The following is a 24,477-nucleotide window of genomic DNA, read 5'->3' as shown; positions in this document are numbered from 1 at the left end:
ATCCACTTCCAGGCTGTGGAGTGCCCGAGGCTCTCGAGAGGCTCACTGGGCCTGGACCTGGCCATGTATTTTGTGTTGGGGGAGGGGCCTGCAGACGGGTCCTACTCAAGGGCAGGCTGTCGGCTATCACGGCACCTACTGGTTCAAATTTGGGCTGCGAGGGGTTTTTGGGAATCTAGATGGCACAAATGAGGAAGCAAACATAAACAAGACCTGGAAAAGCCACAGGAGTAAGTGAAAAATGGCCTGCGAACCTCAGCGTGGTCGAGGGTAAAGGGAAAACACACTAACCTTTATTTGGAAGAAGACAGCTCTGAGCTCCAAACCTGGACAAGCCCAAGGCCAGAGCAGATTGAACCTTAGTAGCAAGGGAAAGTGCTGCCCTTGCTGCAAAGGGAAGGGAGTGACGGGCACCTAGAGGTAGACTTGGGGACGGCTGTGGGGCATGAGAGGGGATGACCCGAGGAGAACTTACTACCTGGTTGGCGTTTGTTTCGCAGATGGGCACACCTTCAAGATAGCCCTCAAGGATGCCATCATTCCCGTTTCTGGAAGAAGAGCCCCTGGGATCCTATTATTTCTCACAGAGGAGGTGGGGGGGCCGGAGCTGTTAGCATGGGTCAGAGGCTGTCCCTACAGTGAGCACTGTGCTCTACGCATGCCTCATCTCGGGGCCGCCAGCTTCTCTCTCCACCTTCCAAATGGGGAAACTGTGGCCTAGAGAGGTAAAGTAATCTGCCCAAGGTCTCTCAGCTAGTGAGCCGTGTGTCTCCTTCCTGGGAACCAGCACAGCGGCTGGCTTAGGTGTTTCCTACCTGAATCAGGGAGGGAGTAGGGCCCAAGAAGCAGGGCCTGTGGGACAGAAGTGACAGCAGTGAGACAGTGAGGGACAAGGGGCAGGTAGAAGGCTGATGAGCAGAGACGGCTTTGAGTTGGGATCTGAAAGCCCTGGGCGCCAATGCCAGCTGCTGGACTCTAGTGGCAGATGGAGCACCTTGATCACCCCACTCTGCACCCCCTTTTCACCCCCGGGGCCTCCACACCTCCTCTTGCCCAGGCCTGCCTGAGTAAGCATCCCCCCAAAGAGCCTGACTCACTGGCTTTGGCTCTTGCCACTGGAGTGGTAGGGAGGACAGTGGCCCAGTGGCCTGGTACCTCCTAGCTCGTCTGACAGCCCAGCCTCCTCCGGGAGCAGACTGGGATGCTCCTGTCACGACTCTGCTTTTGGTACCTGAGAAGCCCCTTCCTCCAGCACAGACCTGGCTGGCTTTCCTACATGCAGTTGCATGTTTTTGTGTCACTGTCCCTTGCTAGCTGTGAGCTCCAGCGGGGCAAGGATGTGCCTGAGTCACCTCCTATCCCCAGTGCTTATGACAGCACTTGGCACAATGCAGGGGCTGCTTAGCAAATATCTGTTGAATTCCCTCCCAAATCAAACAAGAAATCCCCCCACCCTTGCCCGGGAACCATCACTGGTGGACAGCACCATGACCACGGCTGCTGTCAGCCACGTCCCTCCTGCTACCACGGCCCCCTGTACAGAGGGCACACAGGCATCTGTCACAGTTCAGCATTGTTTTTCTTCCTATGCTTTAGATCGCTGGTTTTATTCCAACCCATTCTCACTTTCTGTCTTGGAAAATCACAAGGAAATTCCACGGTGCTACTGGAATCCTTGCCAACGTGACTCAAGCAGAATTGAGCACATGGCACTGGGTTCCCACACAAACAAAGATGTTGCTACTTTCAGCGAAGTGGCCTCCCTCTTTCTGACAGCTTGGATCCTCCACCCTTGCCCAGGTGAGAAGAGAGCAGAATGGGTGACTGGCTGGGCCAGGACAAGAGCCACCAACCAGCTGGCTTTGGCAGTGCTGGCCCACGAGGTGCCATGGTGGGTGCCCAGAACTGGGTGAATAAACATGGAGGTTGGAGGCCAAGTGGGAACGACCTGGACATTTTCTGCAGCTCAGCCCCATTTGACTCCCAACTCCCAGTTCATTGCAATTTTCTACATCCTGGCCTCTTCCCTGATTCTTACTAGTCTTGTGACTGGGGTAAATGACTCACTCTCCATGGCCTCAGTTTCCCCTCTGGAAAACAGAGGTGATGCTAGCACAAGATCATTTGAGGATTAAATGAGACAGCACTAAAGTGCCCAGCGTGTGTTTGGTGTGAAGTGGCAGTCAGCAGCTGCTGCCCACGATGCCAGGGATCCTCAATGGCCCCTGAGTTCAAGCCTCCACTGGGCACCATTATGCCACCATCACCAGCCCTGTGACTACAGAATCAACCACCTAGAACTCAGCTCCTCCCAGGGCATGGTCTGAGAGTAGACATGGGTTATGTCTCTTATCTGTGTCTGCCAGGGTCAGAAAGCAGCATGGGGGACAGGCTCCATGGGGGCCTGATGAGGGCTCTCCAGGCCCTCGAGCGGGGTCCTGAGAGCACATTTTTGCCTGAAACATCACTGCTTAGCTGGCCAAGAGGGAGGGCACGGAGCTGAGCATCATGGGGTGAACTACTCAGCTTCTCTTGTGCCATGGCCTTGTCTGCGCATTTTCAAAGTCTGTTTGGAGGACCTGGGGTATATGGGGGGGGCAGATTGTGCTCCCCAGGGCAGCTGCTATGGTAAGCGGACCCCTCTTCCATCTCTGATGTCCCGTCCGATAGCTGCTTTGTGAAGGACCAAGGCATCGCGGTGGAAGGCAGAGTTATTTGTGTAACAACCAGCTCCACTGTGTGTCGCCAAATGAAAAAAACACAGACACTGATGGTTCCCAGCTGTGGGGGCACTCAGTTCAGGATGTGTTGCAAGACAGAGGCTCTGGGATTGAAGGTGGGGTGGCCTGATGGGGCTGGGATGCAGATGGATTGGAGGTGAGCAGTGTTTCGGCCCTTGGCCCCCAGGGGATGGAGATGGGCAGGGACAGAATGCTGCTTCTGCTAAAAAGCATGGGCTCTCCCCTGGGTAACTATAGAGGGCTGGAGCTTGGCATCACTGCCTTCAATTTGTATCTGCCTCCTTCATTGCCTTAAGCTCTGGGCCAGACCCCTGTTAGCTCTGCGCACAGGCTTGTTTGTTATTCACTTAACGATGTCTGTTGAACAACAGGTTCACCAGCCCTACATTTACCTAGCAGATCTCATCCCACTTCAAGACCAAAGCCAGGGCCGGGGATTTAGCTCTGTGGTTTCGCCTGCCTGCTGCGCAAGTGCAAGGACCCAAGTTTGATGCCCGGTACCAGAAAAAAAAAAAAAAGACCAAAGCCATCAAAATAAGAGTAATTAAAGTATTTTCAAGATTTTCAGGGATTGTTAACTGCCACTTCCAGCCCCCAGTCCTGGGGACTGAACCTAGGGCCTCCTCACTGAGCTACATCCCCAGCCTCTCTCCCTTCTTTCATTGCTTCCTTCCTTCTCTCTTTCCATGCGCACTGGCACATTGAGTCATGACCGAATTGCACACATTTCTCCAAACTCACCAGGCTGATCTGTGCCTCTCTGGCTCTGTGTTTCTCTGCCTGGAGTATGTGTCACCCCCACTCTACCTGACTCAGTTGTGTGTGTCCTTTAGGGTTCAGGTGCTTCCTCTTCCTGGAAGCCTCTTCCTGGGCATGCCTATACCCAGCAGGCACCGGGGGGCAGTGACGTGGGATAAATGGGCTGTGACTACTGTCCCCAGGCATTGCGCTAGGTCCTTTGCACATATGCTTTCCTGCATTTTGCCCTGTACTTCTCCCAAGTAGATGTTATTTTCTCCACCTCATGGTGGAAGAGCCAGGATTTGAACTCGGATAAGGTCTACCACAAAGCTTTTTTTTCCCTCTACAAGGCACCTACAAATGCATTTCTTTTTACTTGTCTCTTTTACTGGACCTTGGCACACTTTATCTCTGTATCCCCAGGGCCCTGAGCCTTGTACAGATCCAAACAATAGTTGCTGGAGGTTGAAAAAGAAAAGATGGAGCTCAGTGAAGGATCCCAGGTACTCATCCTCCTCTGATGGCTTAAGAGTCACACCCCTTTGGAGCATCCACCCTGTGGGGACAGAGCCAGCCCTCCCCTCGAGTGGTGATGTAGCCAGCTCTGGTATCTGCATGGGGGAGATGAGGAAGTGACTCTCCCCCTGAGTCTGGAAACTTAGACCATCCTGTGCTCCACAAACCAAGACTGCTTTGGGGTTCCCGAGTAGTCTTTGATTTTTGCCAAGGGGCACCTAGAGGAAAGGACCATCCCTGCCCCCCATCTCAGGAAACTGGATTTCTGGTGACTGCTGCTCTCACAAGCAAGAAATGAAATGACAAAGTGATACTGAAGTTGGAGCTCTCAGAATACCAGAATACCCATCTTCTCCAAGCATACTGCACCTTTTCTTTTTAGAGCAAAACCCTGTAATATTAATAAACGACAGAGAGGAGGATAGAAAAGCGACTCTTTCCCTTTGACATGGAGAAGATCACAGGGACTAGAGAGACCTTTAATCTTTATTAATGTGTCTCGAGGGGGCCTCTCCCTCAAGCTGTGGGAGGCAGACATCCAAAGAGCTTGCCTCGATCGCAGTCCTCAGCATCCCTGGGCACCTCAGATGACTGCCTGGTACTGTTCAGAGTCTGGCAGGACCACATCATGGGGACCTGCTGTGTCCTGGGCAAGAACAAGGCAGCCCAAACCCGGCTCCCATCTGTACGGGGCTGGAAGACAGGGAAATTCAGGACACAGGCCTTGGTCACATGGGGCTGTTTCTAACCAAGGGCATCGATGCCCTAAAGAGGCTCTGAAGGAAGCAGGCTGTTGGAGGTGCTGGGGACAAACAGAAATCATGCCTAGGAGGGGTCACACCTGAGTTCTTCAACAGTACATCCAGCCAGAAGCCCCTTCATCTGCATTCATCACAGCTCTCCTCGTCCTGCCTGGCTAGAGGGCTCTTCCTATCTCTCTTCCCCTCAGCAGGGCACTGCATGAATGTGGCCAGAAAAAGCTGGGACTTGATGTCACGCAAACCTGATGTCATGAAGACACCAGGACTTGCAAGGTATGTTTCACTGTGCTGAGAAGCTTTACAGTAAGGATCTACAAGCCCAGGAAGTGGCAGGGTCACACACATACACACACACACACACACACACACACACACACACACACACACACACAGGCCTACCGGCTGACAAATGGAGATGCTTACCCTGACATTCATTCATTCATTCATTCATTCGAAAATGTTTTCTCATCACCCACTTGGTGCTTCTTCAGGTGCCAGGCCTGTCATGAAGGCCACATTACAGTGCAATGTAATTAGGATACCCAGGGGCCCAAGATGCAGGGTGGCTGGCTTATCCAGGAGGCACCTTAGGATGTGGACCTGGATCGGAGCCTAGATTTGAGGCCCATTGTCCTCCTGCTCGCTGCTCAGAGTGGATTGGCAAAGCCTCGCTGAGAGGGACAGTGCAGTCAGGAAGTGTGTGCTCAAATAAGGCTGAAGTGTGCTCAAATAAGGCATCGCCTAATTCGATTATGTTTGCTAGACTTCAGTGTAATGAAACAGAGTTCTGTCTCATAAGCACCATCTCCTAGTGTTTATAGAACAAGAAAGCCAAATTAAGATAGGAATTTCCAGGGAGAAAAGCATGTGTTTTAGTCTGGAATGTAAAGAGAACAGACCCAGAAGAAATCGATTCCTGATTTTACAACTAGGCTGTGATGGGGTGGGAGGGCGCCTGGTGGCTGGGCAGGGTGGGACCCTTCAAAAGGCTGGCTGGCACCCAGACTGGCACCTGGAGAGAGCTGGTGTGGGCAGGGATTCTGCCAGAGAGACACCAGGACAGGAGAGAGGCTGATGGGAAGAGATTTGTTAAAAGGGAGGAAGGTTGGTGGAGATGGGTGGTAGTGAGGGCTTGGGTGCCCCATTGGATTTATTTCCAATGCCTCCTTCTCTGAGTCTCTGTCTTCTCTGCCAATGTCTACGGCTCACCTGCTGCTAGGTGGGTTTTCCTAGCAAAGAAGAGCCTGGTTTTGAAACCTCGCCTGCCCATCCCTCTGCTTTGTGATTCCAAGCAGGTTACTTAAGATCCTGGAATCGCTTCTCGGCCTTTTGGCTAAGATCAAGTGAAGATCCTGGGCATCCATTTCATCATCTGTGAGGACTGAAGTCATGAAGACTCCTAGGATTATCATGAGAGTTGAGGCCAGGGAGCACAAAGCTCTTATTACAATGCCTGGCACACAGCAGGGGCTCGATTACTAAAAGCTGCTACTATTATTTTATTTTATTTTTTGGTACTGGGGATCAAACTCAGGACCTTGTGCTCTCGAGGCAGGCGGTGGCACCACTGAGCTAAATCCCCAGCCCTGCTACTGTTACTTTAAATCTGCTCATTCTACTCCCCATTCTAAATCCTGCAAGTAAAAAGATAACATTACAAAAATAAGCCAAGGACTCAGATAGACACATGTCCAAGGAAGATATACAAATAGCCAAGAAGCACACGGATGGAAGTTCCATATCACTCATTATGAAGGCAACGCAAGGCCGAACCACAGTGAGATTCCACCTCACACCCACTAGGAGGACCATGGTCAAGAGCACAGGAAGAGTCGGGCATGGTGGGGTACTCACACCTGTAATCTCAGCACTCGGAGCAGCAGAGGCAGGAGGACTGCAAGTTTGAGCCTAGCCTGGGCAGCTTAATAAGAGACTCTGTCTCAAAATGAGAAAAATAAAAAGGGCTTGGAATGTAGCTTGAAGCAAAGATCCTGGGTTCAATCTCTAGTGGTGGAAAAAAATGTTGGTAAGGAAGTGAAGAAGCTGGAGCCTCGTGCACTGCTGGTGGGAAGTAGAAATGGTTCAGCTGGTGTGGAAAACAGTATAGCGGCTCCTGAAACAATTAAAAATAGGACCACCTCATGGTCCGGCAACTTCATGTCTGGGTGTCTATCCAAACAAACTGCAAAGGGTCTCAAAGAGATATTTGTACACCCATGTTCAAAGCAGCGCTATTCACAGTTGCTAAAACCCAGTAGTAACCCAAGTGTCCCTGGAAGGAAAAAGAAGTAAAATTCAGTCTATCCAGGGAGCAGACTATTAGCCTTAAAAAAGGAAGGAGATTCCACCCCATGGGACACCATGAATGAACTGCGAGGATGCGAGATCGTAAATACTGTAAGATTCCATTCCTAAGAGGCACCTCAAGTATTCAAACTCGTAGAGATAGAAAGCAGCACCTGGGCTGGCAGGGGCTGGGGGAGGGAGGACAGTGTGTTAGTGTGTAGGGTGCAGAGTTGTAGCTGTACAAGATACTAAGAGTTCTGCACATCAGTGTTGCTGGTGGCTGCAAAGTGGTTGAGGTGGTAAACTTTATGTCATATACATTTTATATTTTCTGCAATAAATTGGGGAAGCACCCTCCCCCTCCCCTAAAAAACCCATACGTGGAGGCTCCACACTCCCAAGGCTGACGCTGAAGGTTACTGCTTATTCATCTCTTTCTGTATCGTGCCTGCTTCTCTCCGTCTCTGCCCATGAACTGAAGGGTCAGAGGCCGCTACTCCTCTGTGCCCTGCCATTACTTCTTTCTCTGCAAGGCCAACCTTCTCCCTGGATCTTGCTAAAATGCTGAAGGCCTCGAAGAGGACTTTTCAAGCCCTTTGGTGGCCCTTGAATTCTTCTTTGTACCATCATTGAGCTGCCTTGTTGGATTTGGGTTCCATCGTCTCATCATTTATACTCTGAGCAGCCTACATGACCCATCTGCCCCCTCGAGGTAGAGCCCAGGCCTTAGTTCTTGTGATGCCCCCTGTCCCGCCCCATGCTAAGCGCTGTGCCTCAGTCAGTGGCTGCTGAATGGATTTGGCCTTCAAAAAAGGAGAACATTATCTGGACACATGGTATACACTTGTCCCAGCTACTCAGGAGGCTGAGGCAGGAGGATTGCTTGAGCTTGGGAGATCAAGGGCAGCCTGGGCAACATAGCGAAAACCCGCCTCAGAAATAATAATTAAAAACAGAACATGCCAGCTGGAAGGGGCACTCGACCTGTTACTGTTATGTAGTAAGCAGATGTCTTAGTGATGGGGACATATTGAGTCCATGAGAACCTTGAAAGGCTGCTTATTTCCCCGGTGAGAATCTGAGGAGACAGTGAGCTGGAGGAGGGACGCTCCATTCTGCCTTCATGTTGCCTCCGGAGCAGGAGGCACAAAGCAAGGGTTCATGTTTCTCCTTCGAGAAATTAGGTCACTGGGTGTCAGTTAAGTGTGCCTCACAGGGCTATGCTAATCAGTTCTCTTCTGGCCTAAATATCTGGTAATTATCTTGGTTTTTTGCTTTGCTAGACTTGGCTTCCTAAAACAGTTCATCCACGCTGTTACTTCTGGGCTCCTGCTCCTCTGGAATAATATTAACCACCATCCAGCAGCCAGCGCCGCCTCCTCCTCCTCGCCTCATGTGGGGCGCTGTTCTGAGCCTTCACCCATGAGGACTCTTCAGATCTCCCCACATCTCCAGCTTAGAGGGCAGGACCCAAGCCTCACTGCTTCTGGGGCTCTCGGCCCCTGTCTCTCCCTCAGCCCACTCCCAGTGCCTGCCTGGGGCCTGGCCAGCCCGAGGGTTCCCAGCATGGGCCAGAGGTCCAGTGCACCCTGGGGCCCTGCTCTCTTCCTGGGCTCTTGGCTTCTTGTATTAGGCCGAGTTCCCAGAGAATCACAGTGAGTTGGACAGAGAGAGATGCAACAGATCGATCATGGGAATTGGCCCCGTGTGATCATGTGGGCTCTAAGTCCCGTGACACGTGTTGGGGAACCAGAAGAGCCGAAGGTGCTACTCAGTTTGGGTTCAAAGGTGCCAGAACTAGAGTTGCTAATGGTGTAAATCTCAGCTTGAGTCCGAAGGTTCAAGGACCAGGAGAGCCCATGTCCAAGGGCAGAGAAAGCAAGGTCCCGGTTTATACAGGGAATCTGCCCTTCTCTGTGCCTTTGTTCTGTGGGAACCCTGGTGGGCGGGATGGCGCGCACACGTGTTGGTTCTGGCGGGTCCTGTTTACTCTGCCTATTGGCTCAGATGCTTGTCTCTTCCAGAAATGCCCTCACAGATGCACCCAGAAACAATGTTTTACTGGCTGTCTGGGCAGCCCTTAGCCCAGTCAAATTGGCACTTAAAATTAACCATCACAGCCCCCTGGCAGAGTGGCTGCCTTCTCTGTGGAAGCCTTCGTGCCCCACACATCCTGGAAGACAGAGGCCCATCACCTGCTGTGGTATTTGGCTGCTCAGCAATTGTGTGTACACCAATGTGCATGGTGAATGTGTGTCTGTGCATGCATGTGTGCCCTTGTAATTGCTTCGTTTCCATACTCAGATTATAAACGGTTTGAATGCAAGGATACAGCCCCTCCTCTGTGTTTGTCTTCCTTTTCTTCTGTCTCTCAGCTTCTCTACAACATCAGTCTAACTGTATGATTCTCCTTACAAACTTCACCCATTCAAAATATTGACAGCAGACATTATTAAACATCCATGCATACCAGATTCGATATCCGGCTCTGGGTGTTGCGCTGGACTCCGTCTGACTGTTGAGTGAAGGGCAAATGTGAAAGAGAATTAAGGGGGAAAAGCCAGTAGAGTTCTTTTGAAACCCAGAGCTCCACACTCGCATCTTTTGACCTGATAAATTATGACGCCAATTACAAATAAAGTTAAATATTCAATAAAGGTAGATATACAATGAAAGTATAGATTGTGGCTTAGCATCTTCTGGCCAGTTGGTTCATTGGTTGGGGTCTGTTTTAGTTATTATCTTTATAATGACAATCTTGCTGGGCTGGTATGAAAATAATGGTTACCATAGCGGCTGAATAATCGAGCTTTTTTGCCATAGGCTTTACTTGGAATTTGTTTAATGTCTGGAACACCCTCTCAGGGTCGTCCTTCCCATAGCTGTTTTTTCTGAAGAGGAAATTGATAAACTCTTAGATTCAGTGTTTAAGTCCTTTGCCCAAAGGGCAGAACAGGCAGAACTGCAGGCCAGCCCAAATCTATGTTCTCTACTCAACTAGTTTCTCTCTATTTCTGAAGTTCTAAAATTATATATGTAGAGAGAAATGTTTTGACCTTGTGGCAATACATTTTCTGTAAGGTCAGAAATAAATAAGTAAAAATTAATCTGACAATCTCCAAGCAGGCTGAAAAATGCCACCCTGCCTTCCCCTTGGATTTGACCCCCATAATTGTTCCCCTCATTGACAGCTGATTGGTTTAAATAATTCATACCCTTCCATGAGGCCTACTGCTTCCAATTGGCATTTGCTTGATGGGGGTTGTGACTGACGGGTGATTATGGGCTGAAATGTTCCACCGCACAACAGAGAGGCTCCCGACTGCCACTCCTCCAGCTTCTCACACAAGTTGGTATGTTAAGATCACCTTCCCCTGAAAGCTCTGACCCCTCAGCAATCAACATTTGGGGTTCGCTGAACCTCTGTGCATTTCAACCTTCCTGTTGACCCAAGAATGAGGGCTATGTTTCCCGGGGCTCCAGGAGGCACCTGAGTTCTAGGGGACAAGCCTGGCCCACACCTGCTGGCTCTGAGCATCTGGATGGAGCCCCTACTTTCTCCGTGTCTGAATGGAGCTTCTGTCACCTTTGCAGACCCACTGGGGACTTGGCTCCCTGCTATCAAAGGCACCTCCAGTTTCTCCCAGGCCCTCTGCTAGCGGGCAGAGCAGCCAGCACTTCTGAGAAGAAGAGAGAAGGGGTATCTTCCTGGGGCTGAGAGGTTAGGGTTGGGGAATTCGGATGGGGAATAATGGTGACCTCAACTAAAAGCAATAAAAAGGGGCAGTAAGAAGGAGTGATGGAAGAAACGGCATAGTCCCAGATGGGGAAACCTTTCCTTTGGGCCAGGGCATGAGAGATCAGGTGAACACATAGTCATGCATGATGGAGAGTCTTCAGGTGGGCCACGTGCGAACAGGGTGGGAGGGAAGCAGGCAGTGAGGTTTCCTCTGCCAGGGTGGCTTTGGGGAGGCTTTGCAGAGAGCATCGACTCTAAGGAGCCAGGTCTTGGGATGTCAGGTTCTCCCCTGTGCATTGGGATGACCTTGAACCTGGGAGCGATTTGTTCTCCCCAGTTCTCGGTTCACGCAGTCAGCTCTCCTCCTCCAGGCTCCCACGACACCACCATCATCACATTTTATGGAGCCCCCTTCTAAGTGTGTGTTCCCCAGCCCACACCCTCTGGACCCCAGTCTGCGCTGTCACCGCACTTGACTGACCTGTGCAGGTTAAAGGTTAAGAGCAAACTTGACGATTGAAAGCCCTGTGGGCTGTGGACAGTGTCTAGCGTGCTGGCTGCTTTTACTCCGGAGCATGGGGCTGGCCACCTGAGGGGACCTTCAGCGATACATTCCAGAGTGGACTAATGAATCCCCAAGCAGACAGAGAAAACCAGGGAAGACGGGGTTCCATGAAAGGAAGGGAGTCAATCCATCCACGTGAACAGGCAGCAAGGATTAGGAGAAGATGGAAAAGACTGGAAATCGAACTCTCTGAACTCTAATAATGTCAGAACAATTGTTAAAACCTTTATGTGGGCAGAAGCCTGGCCTGAAACAAGCAGCTCGCAGAACACACTCATTGATCTCTTTTATGAATTCTTAAATGTGGTGGAAGCCGTGTCTCCTTGAAGGGCCGTTCCAGTGGATGGTGTCACCAAGGCCACTGTGGGCAGGTGGGAGGCAGGCGGGCAGAGAAGCCAAGGATGGGGGCTTGTGTGAGTAAAGAGAGAGCAAGTGAGGGCCAGCCACTGTCAGCCGTGCAGAGAGAGGTGACCCCAGCTCTTCTATGCAGAGGTTCCAGCCTGGGTACGAAATCCTGCCTTTAAAAGAGTGCTTTACAGTTTGTGAACCAATGTCCTTTCACTTCTTGAAGAGAAAACACCCAGGCAGGCGGGAGCATGGCAGTGAGTCAGGAGCAGGAAGTTGCCCTTGAGTGACACAGAGGGGGATCTGGTCACAGGCTGTTGTATGTGCTCATGGCGGGCATGGGCATGGCTGTCCCTCTCTCGTGACCTGGTGATTGTCTGCCTGGGCACCTCCCTGTGGCTGGCCCTGCGGGCCGATAGTGCCATGCGATAAGCTCAGGCCTGGGCTGTTGTCTTGCTCTGTTGCCTCTGGTTAGGGGAGAGGTGACCACAGGGTGGCCATTTTCCAGCCTCAGCGAAGGCTGGGGACAAACTCATTTTATTCTCCTTTAATTCTCAAACTATGCCTGTGATAGGGATTTCTTTAAACTCTGTTTTACAGGTGAGGAAACTGAGGCCCACTGAAAGAGCTGGTTTGAACAGAGCAGTTTGAGTCCCAGGACTACATTCTCAGCTGTTCTGTTGCACCGCAGGAAGAGGGAGGTAGGGACTCCAAATAGACACTGAACCAGATCTCTGCTAACTGGCTGTGGAGCTGTGACCAAGTGACTTAAATTCCCTGAACCTCAGTTTCTTCATCTGTAAAAAATGTTTGGTTATAGTACCTGTCTCAAAGGGTTGTAGCAAGGGTTAAAATGAGAGAGGACAAATAAGTTATTTACAGTGCCAGGCATACAGTAACTGCACAGTGAAATCTGGCTTCTAGTACGCATAGGACTAGAGAGAAAAATAGGTGATTTATGAGATGGGTTACCAATCAAAAAAGTCTTTTTCCTTCTTCCCTGACCCAACAGGGAGTCTCTGATCAGTTTCTAAAGCCAAGTGGGAGAAAATTCCATCATATGATACATATCATCCTCCTTTATATGTTGACTTTTTTCAAAGAACTGGGAGTACTTCCAAGATGGTGCGTTTCATTGTCTAGATGACGGTTCTTGGAATTATGTCACATCAGACAGCATGGGCCCTGCTGGGCTGTTGAAGTTCCAAAGTCACCCTGCCAGGTGAAGGCACAGCCTGCCACGCAGCGGCCCCCTCAGCACCTCTCTCCTGCCTTCAACCTGTTGCCTTGTTATCCAAGCACGATGTGCCTCTCTTTCACTTTCCACAGGGAGATATTTGAGAAAGCAAGGAGGAGAAAAGAAAGGCTGACTTTACTTTTCTGTTACTACCACTAGCAGCAGTGCCTGTCAACACAGCCGGGTGATAGTGACAGGGTCTCTCTTAGTTGTCCAGGCTGGGTTTGAACTTGCAGTCCTCCTGCTTCAGCCTCCCAGAGTGCTCAGATACCAGTGTGCCCAGCTCAATAGCCTGTTCTTACAGCCTGACAGTGAGAACTCTACCTGCGCTGCTGTAGCGCACCCTTATGCTCACCTGCGATGTTGGCGTGGGTGCCATCGTAGGTAGGAGGCACAGAGAGGTGCAGATTTGCTTCGCCAGGGCTGGGGAGTGGTGGTGCTTACCTCCCACACCAGGCCTGGCTGCCACCAAAGCTCCCTGTGGGGTTCCACCCAACCCTCATAGAGTGGGCTCCCCATGCTCTCTCCTGGCAAAGCCAGCTCCAAGATATTTGCTCTCCTGATGTGAGTTTGCACAGGCACAGGACCTTGCCCTTCCCGTAGCTGTGACTGCACACCTCGACCTCTCCCTAATTATTACTATAATTACCCCGGTGGTAATGGAGGCAGGAGCCTTCTCTGGTTGGGACCATGCTCCCTGTAGGAGAGTGGTATTTGCCACCTATAACACATGTAGATTGCTACCCGCTCTGGGATTCCTCTTATGTAGCAGGTAATGTCTGCATTCAGGATCTCATTTCAAGGGCAACAGCACTTACTTTGCAAATGAGAAACATGAGGCTCAGAGAAGCTAATGTCACCAGCTGACTCCTATTTTAATTCATTCAATTGCTAGGACCACCTTGTGAAGCTCGGGCCACTAACTGCCTTCCACCTGGGCCGCTATGGGCTTGCCCAGGATGACCCACAGGATGGGGTTTGGCCGGCTGTGGCTGGCTGCTCAAACACGTGTTATCTGTTCCTCCTACATTTACAGAAGAGGAAATGGAGGCTCGGAGAGGTTAAGAGCCTTGACCAAGGTCACAGCACTCAGCTTGGAGGCGGAAGATGCAGGAAGCCTGTAGCCCAGTTTTTCTGGCTGCTGTTTCCTCTGCCCTGTGGCGGGGATGTCTGGGGGACCAACCTCAGTGAATGCCCTGGAAACATGGCAGGGACCTAATTTCTCTGAGCTGCCTGATGGAGCTGTCTCTCTCTCTCTCTCTCTCTCTCTCTCTCTCTCTCTCTCTCTCTCTCTCTCTGCAGCTGCTGCTGCTGCAATATGAAGCATGTGTGTTTTGAAACTCTTTTCCAGCCCCAAATTCATATGAAATTGCAACAAGAATAATGCTTCAGTGTCCTCTTTACTTCCTTTGGTTCTAACAATCTTCCAGTATCTAACAGCCTCCGCTTCAGAGGAAAAATAATAATGAATGACTCAAAATAACTCTGCTGAAGAAAATGAAGGTTTGATTTGAATTGCTGAGGGATTGACTCCCTTTCAGTGCTCCCTCCCCTTCCTCTGCCTTTCCCGGAGAAGGCTTTCGGAATCTGCAAGACTCGTCCACAGTCTGAGATTCCAAGCATTAAGAAAATCCAGAGCCAATTATTTGGCCTAAAAGTATATTTGTCAAGCATGTATCCTTGTAATTCTACGATCCTACCAAGTATCACCTAAAGAATAAGATGCATTTGTGTTTTGGTCTCTCCCCTCCTGGAAGCTGAGGTATTCTTTGGTCCACAGGAAACAACATGGGTTTCCTATTACCATACGGTATTCATTTCTGTCTGCATGGATCAGAGTGGTCCAGATACCACAGAAGGCTGTTCCAAGTTGATTGTATTAATCACTGTGATTCATGTCAATAGCAAGGAATTCTCAGAAGAAACCCAAATACAGATTTAATCGATGTGGCCTTAGCTGGTCAGATTCATTATAGCTCCATATCAAGGTCCCCAGAGGAGATAGCAGGTCAGGAATACACATGTCCAAAGAAACTATGTTTCACCCACATGGGCAGAAACAAAGCTGAAACCACCAGAGAAATGTACAGTGGTGTATGTGATCCTGGAGTGCTGTTCAGGCATAATATAGTTCTATGGATTTAACAAATTTCTCTGTGGAGCTTCACAGTAGACAGAGTTGTGATTTGCACACTCTGGTTTTGCTTTGAGAATAGTTCTATTCAGCCAAGCAGCCAATAGGCACTCAGCTGGTTAATAAAAGTACATTCCTTTTAAGTATAATGTTGAGTATTGTTGTGGTTAGACTGCTCCGTGATTGCATGGATGTGAACAAAGCCAGTTGGGAAGCTGCGAAAATGAACTTATTACTCAGCTTTTATTTACAGAATGTATGTTGAGGTTCCAAGTCATGAGAAGGCAGCCCTGGTGGGAGAGAAGAGACACTTGGTACTGAAGGGGTTGATGTGCCGAAATCTAGGAGAGGACGACTGCTCCCAGGCCTGGTGTCCCAGGTGAGATGAGGCCAGATGAAGTGATGGAATTGTTACTTCCCAAATGCCAGTTTGGGTTGCCTTACAAAATGTTGCAGAATGAATTATACCCCGTGTTGGCTGAGATTTATGTCACACAATGTGGGATTGGAGTGGGAAAGTCTACTTTGAATCTACCATGCCCCGAGGGGAGCCAGCAAGCCAAGGGAAGTAGGAGGAAAGGATCAGAACCTCGGGGCTCCATCTTGAGCCCCTGTGTGGGCGCAAGCTGCTTCCCCCTTGCCCTTCCCCTTGGACCCGAGGGAACCAGCCCACACTCAGTCCCGCCTTCTCCTACCCTCCTTCCACACACATTCACATTTGACCCACTTCCCCCTCCTATCCAAACGCTCGACCCAATTTTCCAGCCTTCTCCCCCACGGTTCTGACCCAATTCGCTCATCATTTCCACAAAGACATGGCCCAATTCGCCTCCCTCCTTCCCCCCGCACGTGCCATCACGTTCCCCCACAGCTCTCAAACCCAGTCCTGACCTCGTTCTGCCCCGGCTGCCTTCACACCTGCTCCTCCTTGTTCCCCACCGCACAGGGAGCCACACGGCTCCTCTCTGTCTGCAGCCCCTCCATCACCCCCTTCTCCCCAAACGCTGGGGACACAGCTCCTTTTGTGAGGGACCCTCTTCTCTCCCGAGGTACATGGTCCCCAGGATTTGACCTGGTTCTCCCCTTTCTCAAGCCTACTTGGATCATCCATCTGTCTCACACGCTCTTCCCAAGGACTCGCAGTGTGGGTCAGTGCCAAACGGGGAGCCCTCTGACACGCCACGTTCCCAGTTAGAGTTCTCGGCCCTACCCAGTGTGGCAATTACCACGGCACCTGGCACGGCCAGGGGACATGGCCCAGCTGCCCAGGCCTTCATCAGAGCTTCTGTTTTTAGGTTATTTTTAAAGAAATCATTTTGTTGGAAGTCTATCTGTCAACAATTTAGATTTTCTTTTTAAAAAAAAAAGATCTGTGATTAGTTTGGGAGAAGTGCGGCAGCTGACTGTGAGGGGCTAAGGTCCTTTATGTGACGTGTGGACCGTGTCCCTGTCCCCTCCACTGGACGCCTGTGTGGTGTCAGTGGGACTCCTTAGGAGGTCAGAGGAGATGGCTCTCCTTGGACTCTTCATTCTCGGCTGCTGCCTAATTAAAACGTAAATATGTTTCAATGATCACAAATGATTTTTATGTATCCATTAGGAACCATGCTATAATCATTTATGCATTTTATAAAAGCTACCAAACAATTATCAGGTGACAAAGACATTACGAACTATCAATTTGGAGGGTTACTTTGGGCAAATAACCTTGGGGCGGGGGCTATCAGTTGAGGGAAGACTTGAGGGGACTTTGCTGATGTGGTTCTGTCCATTTCTCCCTCTAGACCTGTCCCTGTGTGAGAAAGAAAAAGAGCCCTCCTTGTAGTCCTCCCTTTTCTCTGACCTCGGATGAACTGGGGTGACACACAGGGTGGAACTAGGATTAGGATTAGAAAGAGTTGGGGTTTTTATGGAGGGCCGGCAATTTAGCTCAGTGGTTCCGCCGCCTGCCCCCGCAAGCGCAAGGACCCGAGTTTGATCCCTGGTACCAAAAAAAAAAAGTTTTGGACATGTCGAAGAACTGCTCCGGATGTTAGATGTTAGCTATTGTGATGACGGTTCTTGCTGTCGCGGGAACCATCACCACCTTCCTTCCCACCACCCCATTTCCAAAGCCACCCTGTGTCACGCTCCATCTCCCCCACCTCTGTCCCCACCATCTGTCCCAGCTCACTGCTGCCACCACCACTGCCACATCTGAGCAACTCTGGTCCTGACCTTTGCCTCTCAAATTCTTTTCCTGTCAACTTCTGTATGAATTTATCCTTTAAAAAGCATAAGAATACAAAATTTATTCCCTATTTTTATTGTATAAGAATCGTATCTGTTTGCTTTATGAGTCATAGCAGCAGCCACTGCAGACCTAGCTAGCTATTACTTTCTCTCAGTTTTTCCTTGTCTTTCTGTGATTTTTCCCTTTTCAATCTGCTCTTCACTCTTCCTCCTTCCCTTTTGATTGGGTTGATGCTTAGGGCCTCAGAGTTAGCTCCCAAGGCCCCTGGGGATGCAGAGAAGGCTCCCAAAGGCCAGGAGCAGATAGCCTCGCCTATTTGGAAACTGTGCGGAGCAGGGCCACTAGACTGAGAAGCAAAGTTCTCCACTCAGAGCTGAAGGAAGAGGACAGGAGGTTCTGCGTTTGGGGTCACATCCTGACCTGTCCCTGTGGACACTCGGTAAACACTGAATTAAAGTTGAGTGTCAGCTTTTGCCCAGGAAAGGGATTGAGCCCAGGGCCCTGGGCAGTCATCTTTATTCTAAATCTGTTTTCAAGTCTCATCTCTAATCTCTCCCACTCCTTCCTTTGATCTTTTATCAGAATTATGACACTGATGCTGAAGTATGAGGTGTGATCGAAAAATATGGTGCACATGTAAATTTGAAGAGTTCATCACAGTAAAAGACACACTGTCATCAATCCTTCTTGAAATACTCCTCAAACACACTTATCTCGTCATTCCTGCCTCTTTCTGAAGCATGTAGTTGTGCTTGTGTCTTTAGATGTGTGGTTGCAGCTGCCTTGGTGTCCTGAATCCATTCAAAACATTTACCTATCATGGTCATTTTGACTTTGGAGAAAAACCAGAAGTCTCACCATGCCAGATCTAGTGAGCAAGTGGAAGAGGAAGCACTGTTTGTTTGTACAAGCCTGCCTTTTTGTTGGATGCCATTTGGCCACAGTATTAGCCATACATTTAATCATATGTCAAAAAGACACAAAAGAGGACTTCCAGAGCAGCTTCAGAAAGTGGCAAGAATAATGGGATGGGTATGTTTGAAGGAAGGGGTGGGGGTTTTTGAGGAAGATTAATGGCAATGTGTTTTTTACTGTAATAATTAAAAAAATTTAAACATTCACTGCATAGTTTGGATCAGCCCTCATAAAATGGCCATTCATGTTTGAAATCCCACCTCCAACAACAACTAACCTGAAAAAAATGATCTAACTTCTTTTGACCTCATTTCTCTCATCTGTGCAATGGGAATTTCTGCCACAGAGGTTGAGTGGAAATTGTTCGAAATAAGGTCTCTACCGTAGGTCCCAGCGCGTCCAGGGCATGATAGGCGTGTGCATGGCATGCGAGTGCTCCCTGTAAATGACCACTCCCCCCCCTCTGCAGGGTCCTTTCCTGGTTCAGATAAGGATGCAGAGGCTGCCACCTCTTGGAGCCAACTCTCCCTCTACCATTGGGGTTTCCCTACAATGCTCAGCCATTGTAGAGAAAATCTGATAATGGATTTGGGGAACAATAACATAGGAAAGGAGGCAGAATTCCCATGAAGTCAATGAGGATGGTCCCTCCACCTTGGCTGATACTCAGAGGAGAAGATGCAGGAGCCCATGCTGGAACAGAGAAAGCCCAATCCAGCCCTGCATTACTAGGTGTGTGACTCTGGACAAGTTACTTTAACTCTCAGTGCCTCATCTGTAAAATGGGGATCCTAAAACAGGGTTTGCACAGTTGTCACAAAGATAAAATAAAACTGTTTGGCACACAGAAGCCTTAATAAATGGGCTTTAAACCCCCATCTTTTCTTTCCAAAGATTGCCTTTTCTTTATATTGGCCTCTTCCTTCCAGGTTTCTTAATAAAGATTTTCAGAAATGCTGGCTGCTCAAGGGTGGGTTGTCTGCAGCCTGAAGATCTTGGGAGGATCGACATTAAAGGATCTGATAAGTGGTAAGTGTTTGATTGTATAAAATAAGAACAAATGGAGCCCAATTATTCAGGATTGTTATTAAATTGTAAAATCAAATTAAGCCAAAGTAATAATAATTGCATCAAAAGTCAGAGGACAGCTCCATCCTCTAATTTGTTTGTTACTCCTGCCCTAGTTTATTATCGATGCCCAATCAGGCAGTTATTAAAAAGAAGACATCCAAACTGACAATACTAATAATGGTGATAAATCTTCCCAGCACAGATGACTCTCACTTTGTTTTAATTGAAAAAAAGCTATGGAAGTGTTTTCCCTCATTTAAAAAAAAAAATCTTTCTGTTTTTTTTCCTCAGGCCATCTGTCTGGCTATTAAAATCCCATCAGCCTCCTTGGGAGAATGCTCGCTTCCCCCACGCCTGCCATCCCAAAGGGGGTCTTGGAGCCATGAGCTCGGAGCAGCCCAGGTCCTACATGGGGAAAGCACTCTGCTCTCCACTCTTCTGGAGGCCTCCTGTCTCCCCTGCCTGGTCTTTCCCTGCTGCGTAGATGAGCAACTCTGTGATTTATCTCCAGGTCCCACATTAATAACCAGAAATTAGTTTATATCCTTAATAATGTGTTGATTTGTTCAACTGTATAAGAAATAACTTTATCTCTTCTCAGCAGGCTGGGGTCTAACAAGACAGTGCTGGATCTACAGAATAAACACTCTGGGGGTGACATTCAGCCCTCCAAGTTCAAGGCCTACTTTCTAGATGGTGGGCGAGGGGAAGCCCACAGTCCAAGCGAAGGATCTCAGATGGAGGTTAGGCAGGGAGTAACATGTGCTCTCTCTGAAGAACCCGGCATCGGAGCTCCTGTCACCCAAGACCACCTCTCTTAGGCTTGCATGACACATTGTTCCAAACTCTTCCTGTTTTTCCCTAATCCTTTCTGTCATTAGGTCACACACATTAGGTCATCACTGCTTTGACAAAGCTGCCTCTCCCCTCCCACTCAGGCACAGTCATTACTGAGCAATCTGGAAGCTTCCTTCAGGTTTAACCAACCATGGGTCAAAAATATTTTTTTAAAATTTGTGTCTATAGGGCCGGGATTTAGCTCAGTGGTTTCGCCACCTGCTGTGCAAGAGCAAGGACCCGAGTTCGATCCCCGGTACCAAAAAAAAAAAATGTGTCTATACCAAGCAAGTACAGATTCCTTTTTAAATAATTATTCTCTAAACAATACAGTATGAAAATTATCCATATAACATTTACACTGTCTACAGTATTATAAATCACTCAGGGACTATTTAAAGTATATGACAGGGTGGGCTTAATTACAGCAAATATACTATTTTATATACAAGCCTTGAATATCTGTAGATTTTGGTATTTACGGGGGTCCTGAAACGAATTCTCCCAATGATGCCAAAGGGTGATTGTACCTTTATATAGCAGGGGTAAATCTTTGTATGTTTGAAAAACTCTAGAGTAGGGAGTGGAACCCCTTTCCTATGAGCTGATGGAGAGAACAGAGCTAATTCCTTTGGCTCTGATGGGTCTTGGAGAGGGGGCATCTGCTGTTGACCCTGCAGGGAACCAAGGGGAAAGACCAGCACACACCAGTGTGCCCACAAGAGAGGGGTCGCTGTGTGTCCCTGCCTGTCACCTGCCGGTCACCTGCACCACTGTCTGTTCTGGATGGAAGAACAGGTCCCACTGAGACAGTAGGCCGAGTTCTCCCTGTGCCTTGCAGTCCAAGCAATTTCCACAGGTTGGCCTCTGACCTTTCCCTTTTTGTCCTGCTACACTTTTTGTCACTTAAAGCAAAAAGCTGACGAGGAGGGGGATGGGGGCCCACTGGTCTCCACTTCTCTTTCAAATCAGAACTGTGCCTTGCCAGTGAACCGTGAGCCACGTCGGTGTCAGAGTTGAATTTAGGTGTATAGGGATGAACACTTAAACAGACGTAAGCTGAGTATTTAGAACACAGAACTAGTGCATCAACTCTGTGATTCCTTGGATAACTTTGCTCAGGGTGAGGCTAAAACAGAGGATCTGTTGAAAGATGCTAGCTTGATTAAGAACAGAATGTGTTATTGGCAAAAATAATGCACAGGGTTCCCAGTGGATTGACAGGCAGGCAATCCTGCTTTAAAACATAGCCTCCCTTTGAACTTCCGCTTCACACCCAAGTCCTTCTTGCTTTACCTTTTCTAACACACCACTTGATAAGCATTGATCCTGAGGCCACAGAGCCCGTCATGATCTAAACCCAAGCCAGCCTGATGCCCAAGCCGGGCTCTTTCTGCTGGATCACGCTGCCCAATCAATCTGGGAAGAAACTAGGGCAGGAAGTGGTTGGGTTCTAGGGAAAATCTATTGGTCCCAGGCTGCGGTGGTGTGTGGTCTTGCTGTCTGAGCTCCGGCCTGTGATTTTAGCCTGGGTCCCAGCCACAGGATCAGGCCACACCTGTTTCCTGCCTGGCCAGGCCTCTGCCTGCTGCGCTCTGTGTCCCAGAGTCTCTCCCCAGCCTCGGGTCTGGGGGAGCAGGGTGGCTCTCTCTGCCTGGGGGGAGGCAGGTCCCTCCCCCAGTTATACCGCCACTTCTGCTGTCTCTGACCAGCTGTGTCGGACCCTTTGGGCGCCGGTGTCCCATCCCATCTGCTCCGAGAGAGTACAGAACACATGCCCAGGCGGCTGTCTTCTCCCCAGGTGGGCTCTGCTGTGCTGTGGGGCTCTTTCCCCTCAGCCATGCCACTTTGTCACACTTAGTGTCAGCCTCTGCCAGCGTTCACCTCCCCTCTGGCTCCTGTCTTCTGGTGCCGAAAGAAGCCATTGACAGAGACATGGGGCAGGGGCTGGGGTCCCTGGCCTTTGCAAAACTCTGTCCCTCACACAGCCACCTGCCCTGTGATGCCTCTGCCTTGTAAACCTGGTGCCAGGTACCAGGACTGCTAAAACCCACTGGGATGCCCAAAGGCACAGTGGTTGAAAGCAGGAGGGGAGACCCTTTGTAGCGATGGCCAGGGCCAGGTGGCTCTTCTGTTCTCCTGTGGCCTCCTTCCCCTAGCCATGGGAAGCCAGGGCCAAGTCAGTTTGTCCCTCCATCCATCCTTCCATCCTTTCTCCCTTGTTTCTTTCCCTCACTAAGAATTTTTGCTAAGAGCCTTCTATGTGTCAGACACCTCCTTAGTGAGTTCACTCCAAGTCTTCAGTTCCCCACTTAGTACCCACTGCCCGCTGGGCACCAGGCACTGTCCAGGGAGTGGGCACAGACAATTCAGATACTGTCCCTGACTCAAGGGCCTTACCATCCGGTTGAAACCACAAGGACTTAGAAACAGAAGTACCAGACAGTGCATGGATCTGCGCATGTCTGGAGGGTGAGGCAGCAGTGCCCGAGGGTGGCACTCTCCTGGCTCTATGAGATGCAGAGCTAGGGATGGGGCCCAGGGCCTCACACAGATGCCAGGAAAGTCTCGTCTCTGCCACTGAGCTCCACCCCAGCTCCACTTCTGGCTTTTATCAGGTCCACCCACCCTGGTACCACATTCAAATGAAATTTGCAGACACACAATAGAAACAGTTCCTGCCACACTGCACTCCTGAGAGAAAACCTCCTCGCTGTGAGACGTCCCCCATCACAGAGCAAGCCTGGCAGAGGACAAACCTGCATTGCTCAGTACAGTGTGAGGCCTCTCTGGCCAAACCCTGAAGCCCTCTCAGGTAGACGGGCCCTCGGATTCAATGACCTTGTCTTCGATGATAAAGTAAGGGTCTGGCTAGCTAAACTTTGTGGAACCTTCCCTATTTTCTTCTCCTATGGCCACAGAAGCTTATGGCCACCTGGAATAAAGGTTATAACTTCTGGCCTATGAGACTACAGCAAAAATGTTGTGTGATAGCTTCCAGGAAAACTTCCTTAGGAACCAGGTGACCAGTGCCCTTTGTCCTTGTCTTTTTGTGCCATCTCCCACATTGACATATGAAATGTGCAGGTGGTGGCTGGAGCACTGGCAGCTAGGCAGGACTGTGTGGTTGAAGGCCACACTGTGAGGGTGTTGGAGCAGGAAACTGGTAGGAGCCTGCATTGCTAAGCAGTTTATGGGGCCTCTACACTAGCCTTGTATGAGGTGTGAGTAAAATATATGGTAAATGTTTAAATTTAAAAAAATTATTACTGTCAGTAATTCCCCTCAAAGTACTCCCTCTCGCTTTGAATACACTTATCCCACCATTTTCTATATTTCCCGAAGCAGTTACAGAAGCTCTGTATCGTGTCTTTACTAGCTCTGATCAAAAAGCAGTGAATGCTGCTGCCGAGTGCCATCCCACGGAAAGGCAGGCTCGTAGCAACCTTGCAGTGTCCTCATCTACCTTATTCACTGCACCCAGCAGCTTCTGGCACTTCCCCAAAGTCAAAATGACCATGAAAGGGAAACATTTTGAGTCCATTCAGGACATCGAGGTAGCTGTGACAACACAACTACAGGCCCTCAGGAAAGAAGACTCGCAGGGCTGCTTCAGAAAGTGGCAAGAAAGATAGGATAAGTGTGTTTGAAGCAAGGAGGAGGATTTTGAGGGTGACTAATGGCAATGTGTCTTTTACAGAAAGAAAATTAAAAAAAAAAAAAAAATTAAACATTCACTGTATTTTTTGATCACACCGCATCCCTCTTGCCTCCAGATCCACTTACTTGAGAGAGAATAAACTGTTTGTTTTATTTAAGCTGTTAATTTTTGCCCCGTTAAATCGAATCCTTCCAGATGCAAGCTCTAGGATTCCTTCCAGACATACCGCTCTGAGGCTGTGACACTGGGGAAGACCTTTAAGCGTCACTGCCTATGTGAGGGAGAGCGATGGCCTCCCCAAAATGTCCCCATCCCGATTCCTGCAGCCCGTGACCGTGTTCCCTTGCATAGCAACAGGAGACAGAGGTCGCAGATGGAACTAAGGCTCCAACTGTCTGACCTTCAGCTGGAGAGATTATCCCGGATTATCTAGGTGGCCTCATGGAATCACAAGGGTCCCGAAGTATGGAGGAGGGAGGCTGGACAGTCAGGAGAAGGACCCTGGCAAGGCTGCTGCCTTTGGGATGCTGCTGGCTTTGAAGATGAAGCCACAGTCAAGGACTGGAGGGTGGGGTGGGGGGGACTCTGGATGCTGGGAAAGGCAAGTAAGCAGGTCCCCGAGAGCCGCAGGAAGAACACAGCCCCGAAGGCACCTTGATTCTAGCCCAGCAAAGCCCTTTTCAGTCTTCAGACTT

The 24,477-nt window shown here is 49.6% G+C and overlaps 1 protein-coding gene and 1 long non-coding RNA gene across 3 annotated transcripts in view; one reads left to right on the top strand and one right to left on the bottom strand.

The window, feature by feature from the left end:
* The window catches only part of Cacng2 (calcium voltage-gated channel auxiliary subunit gamma 2), a 112,380-nt gene that overhangs the window by 72,829 nt on the left and 15,074 nt on the right, over window positions 1-24,477 (bottom strand). The gene's annotated exons all lie outside the window — the stretch shown is intronic.
* Window positions 447-23,017, top strand: LOC110349391 (uncharacterized). Of its 2 annotated transcripts, none has more exons than XR_002395312.2 (4): window positions 447-5,032; window positions 15,319-15,444; window positions 19,143-19,242; window positions 19,576-23,017. It is a non-coding gene; the product is annotated as an uncharacterized LOC110349391 (long non-coding RNA). The 2 variants fall into 2 exon arrangements; XR_015452308.1 differs by lacking the exon at window positions 447-5,032 and adding an exon at window positions 9,882-12,395.

The sequence above is a fragment of the Heterocephalus glaber genome, unplaced genomic scaffold (assembly GCF_053883595.1).
Source record: "Heterocephalus glaber isolate CG9 unplaced genomic scaffold, H.glaber_assembly_v1.0 deba00001444, whole genome shotgun sequence".
Classification (NCBI taxonomy): Eukaryota; Metazoa; Chordata; class Mammalia; order Rodentia; family Bathyergidae; genus Heterocephalus; species Heterocephalus glaber.
Note: the sequence above shows the minus strand (reverse complement) of the source record. Positions and strands in the feature narration are given on the sequence as shown.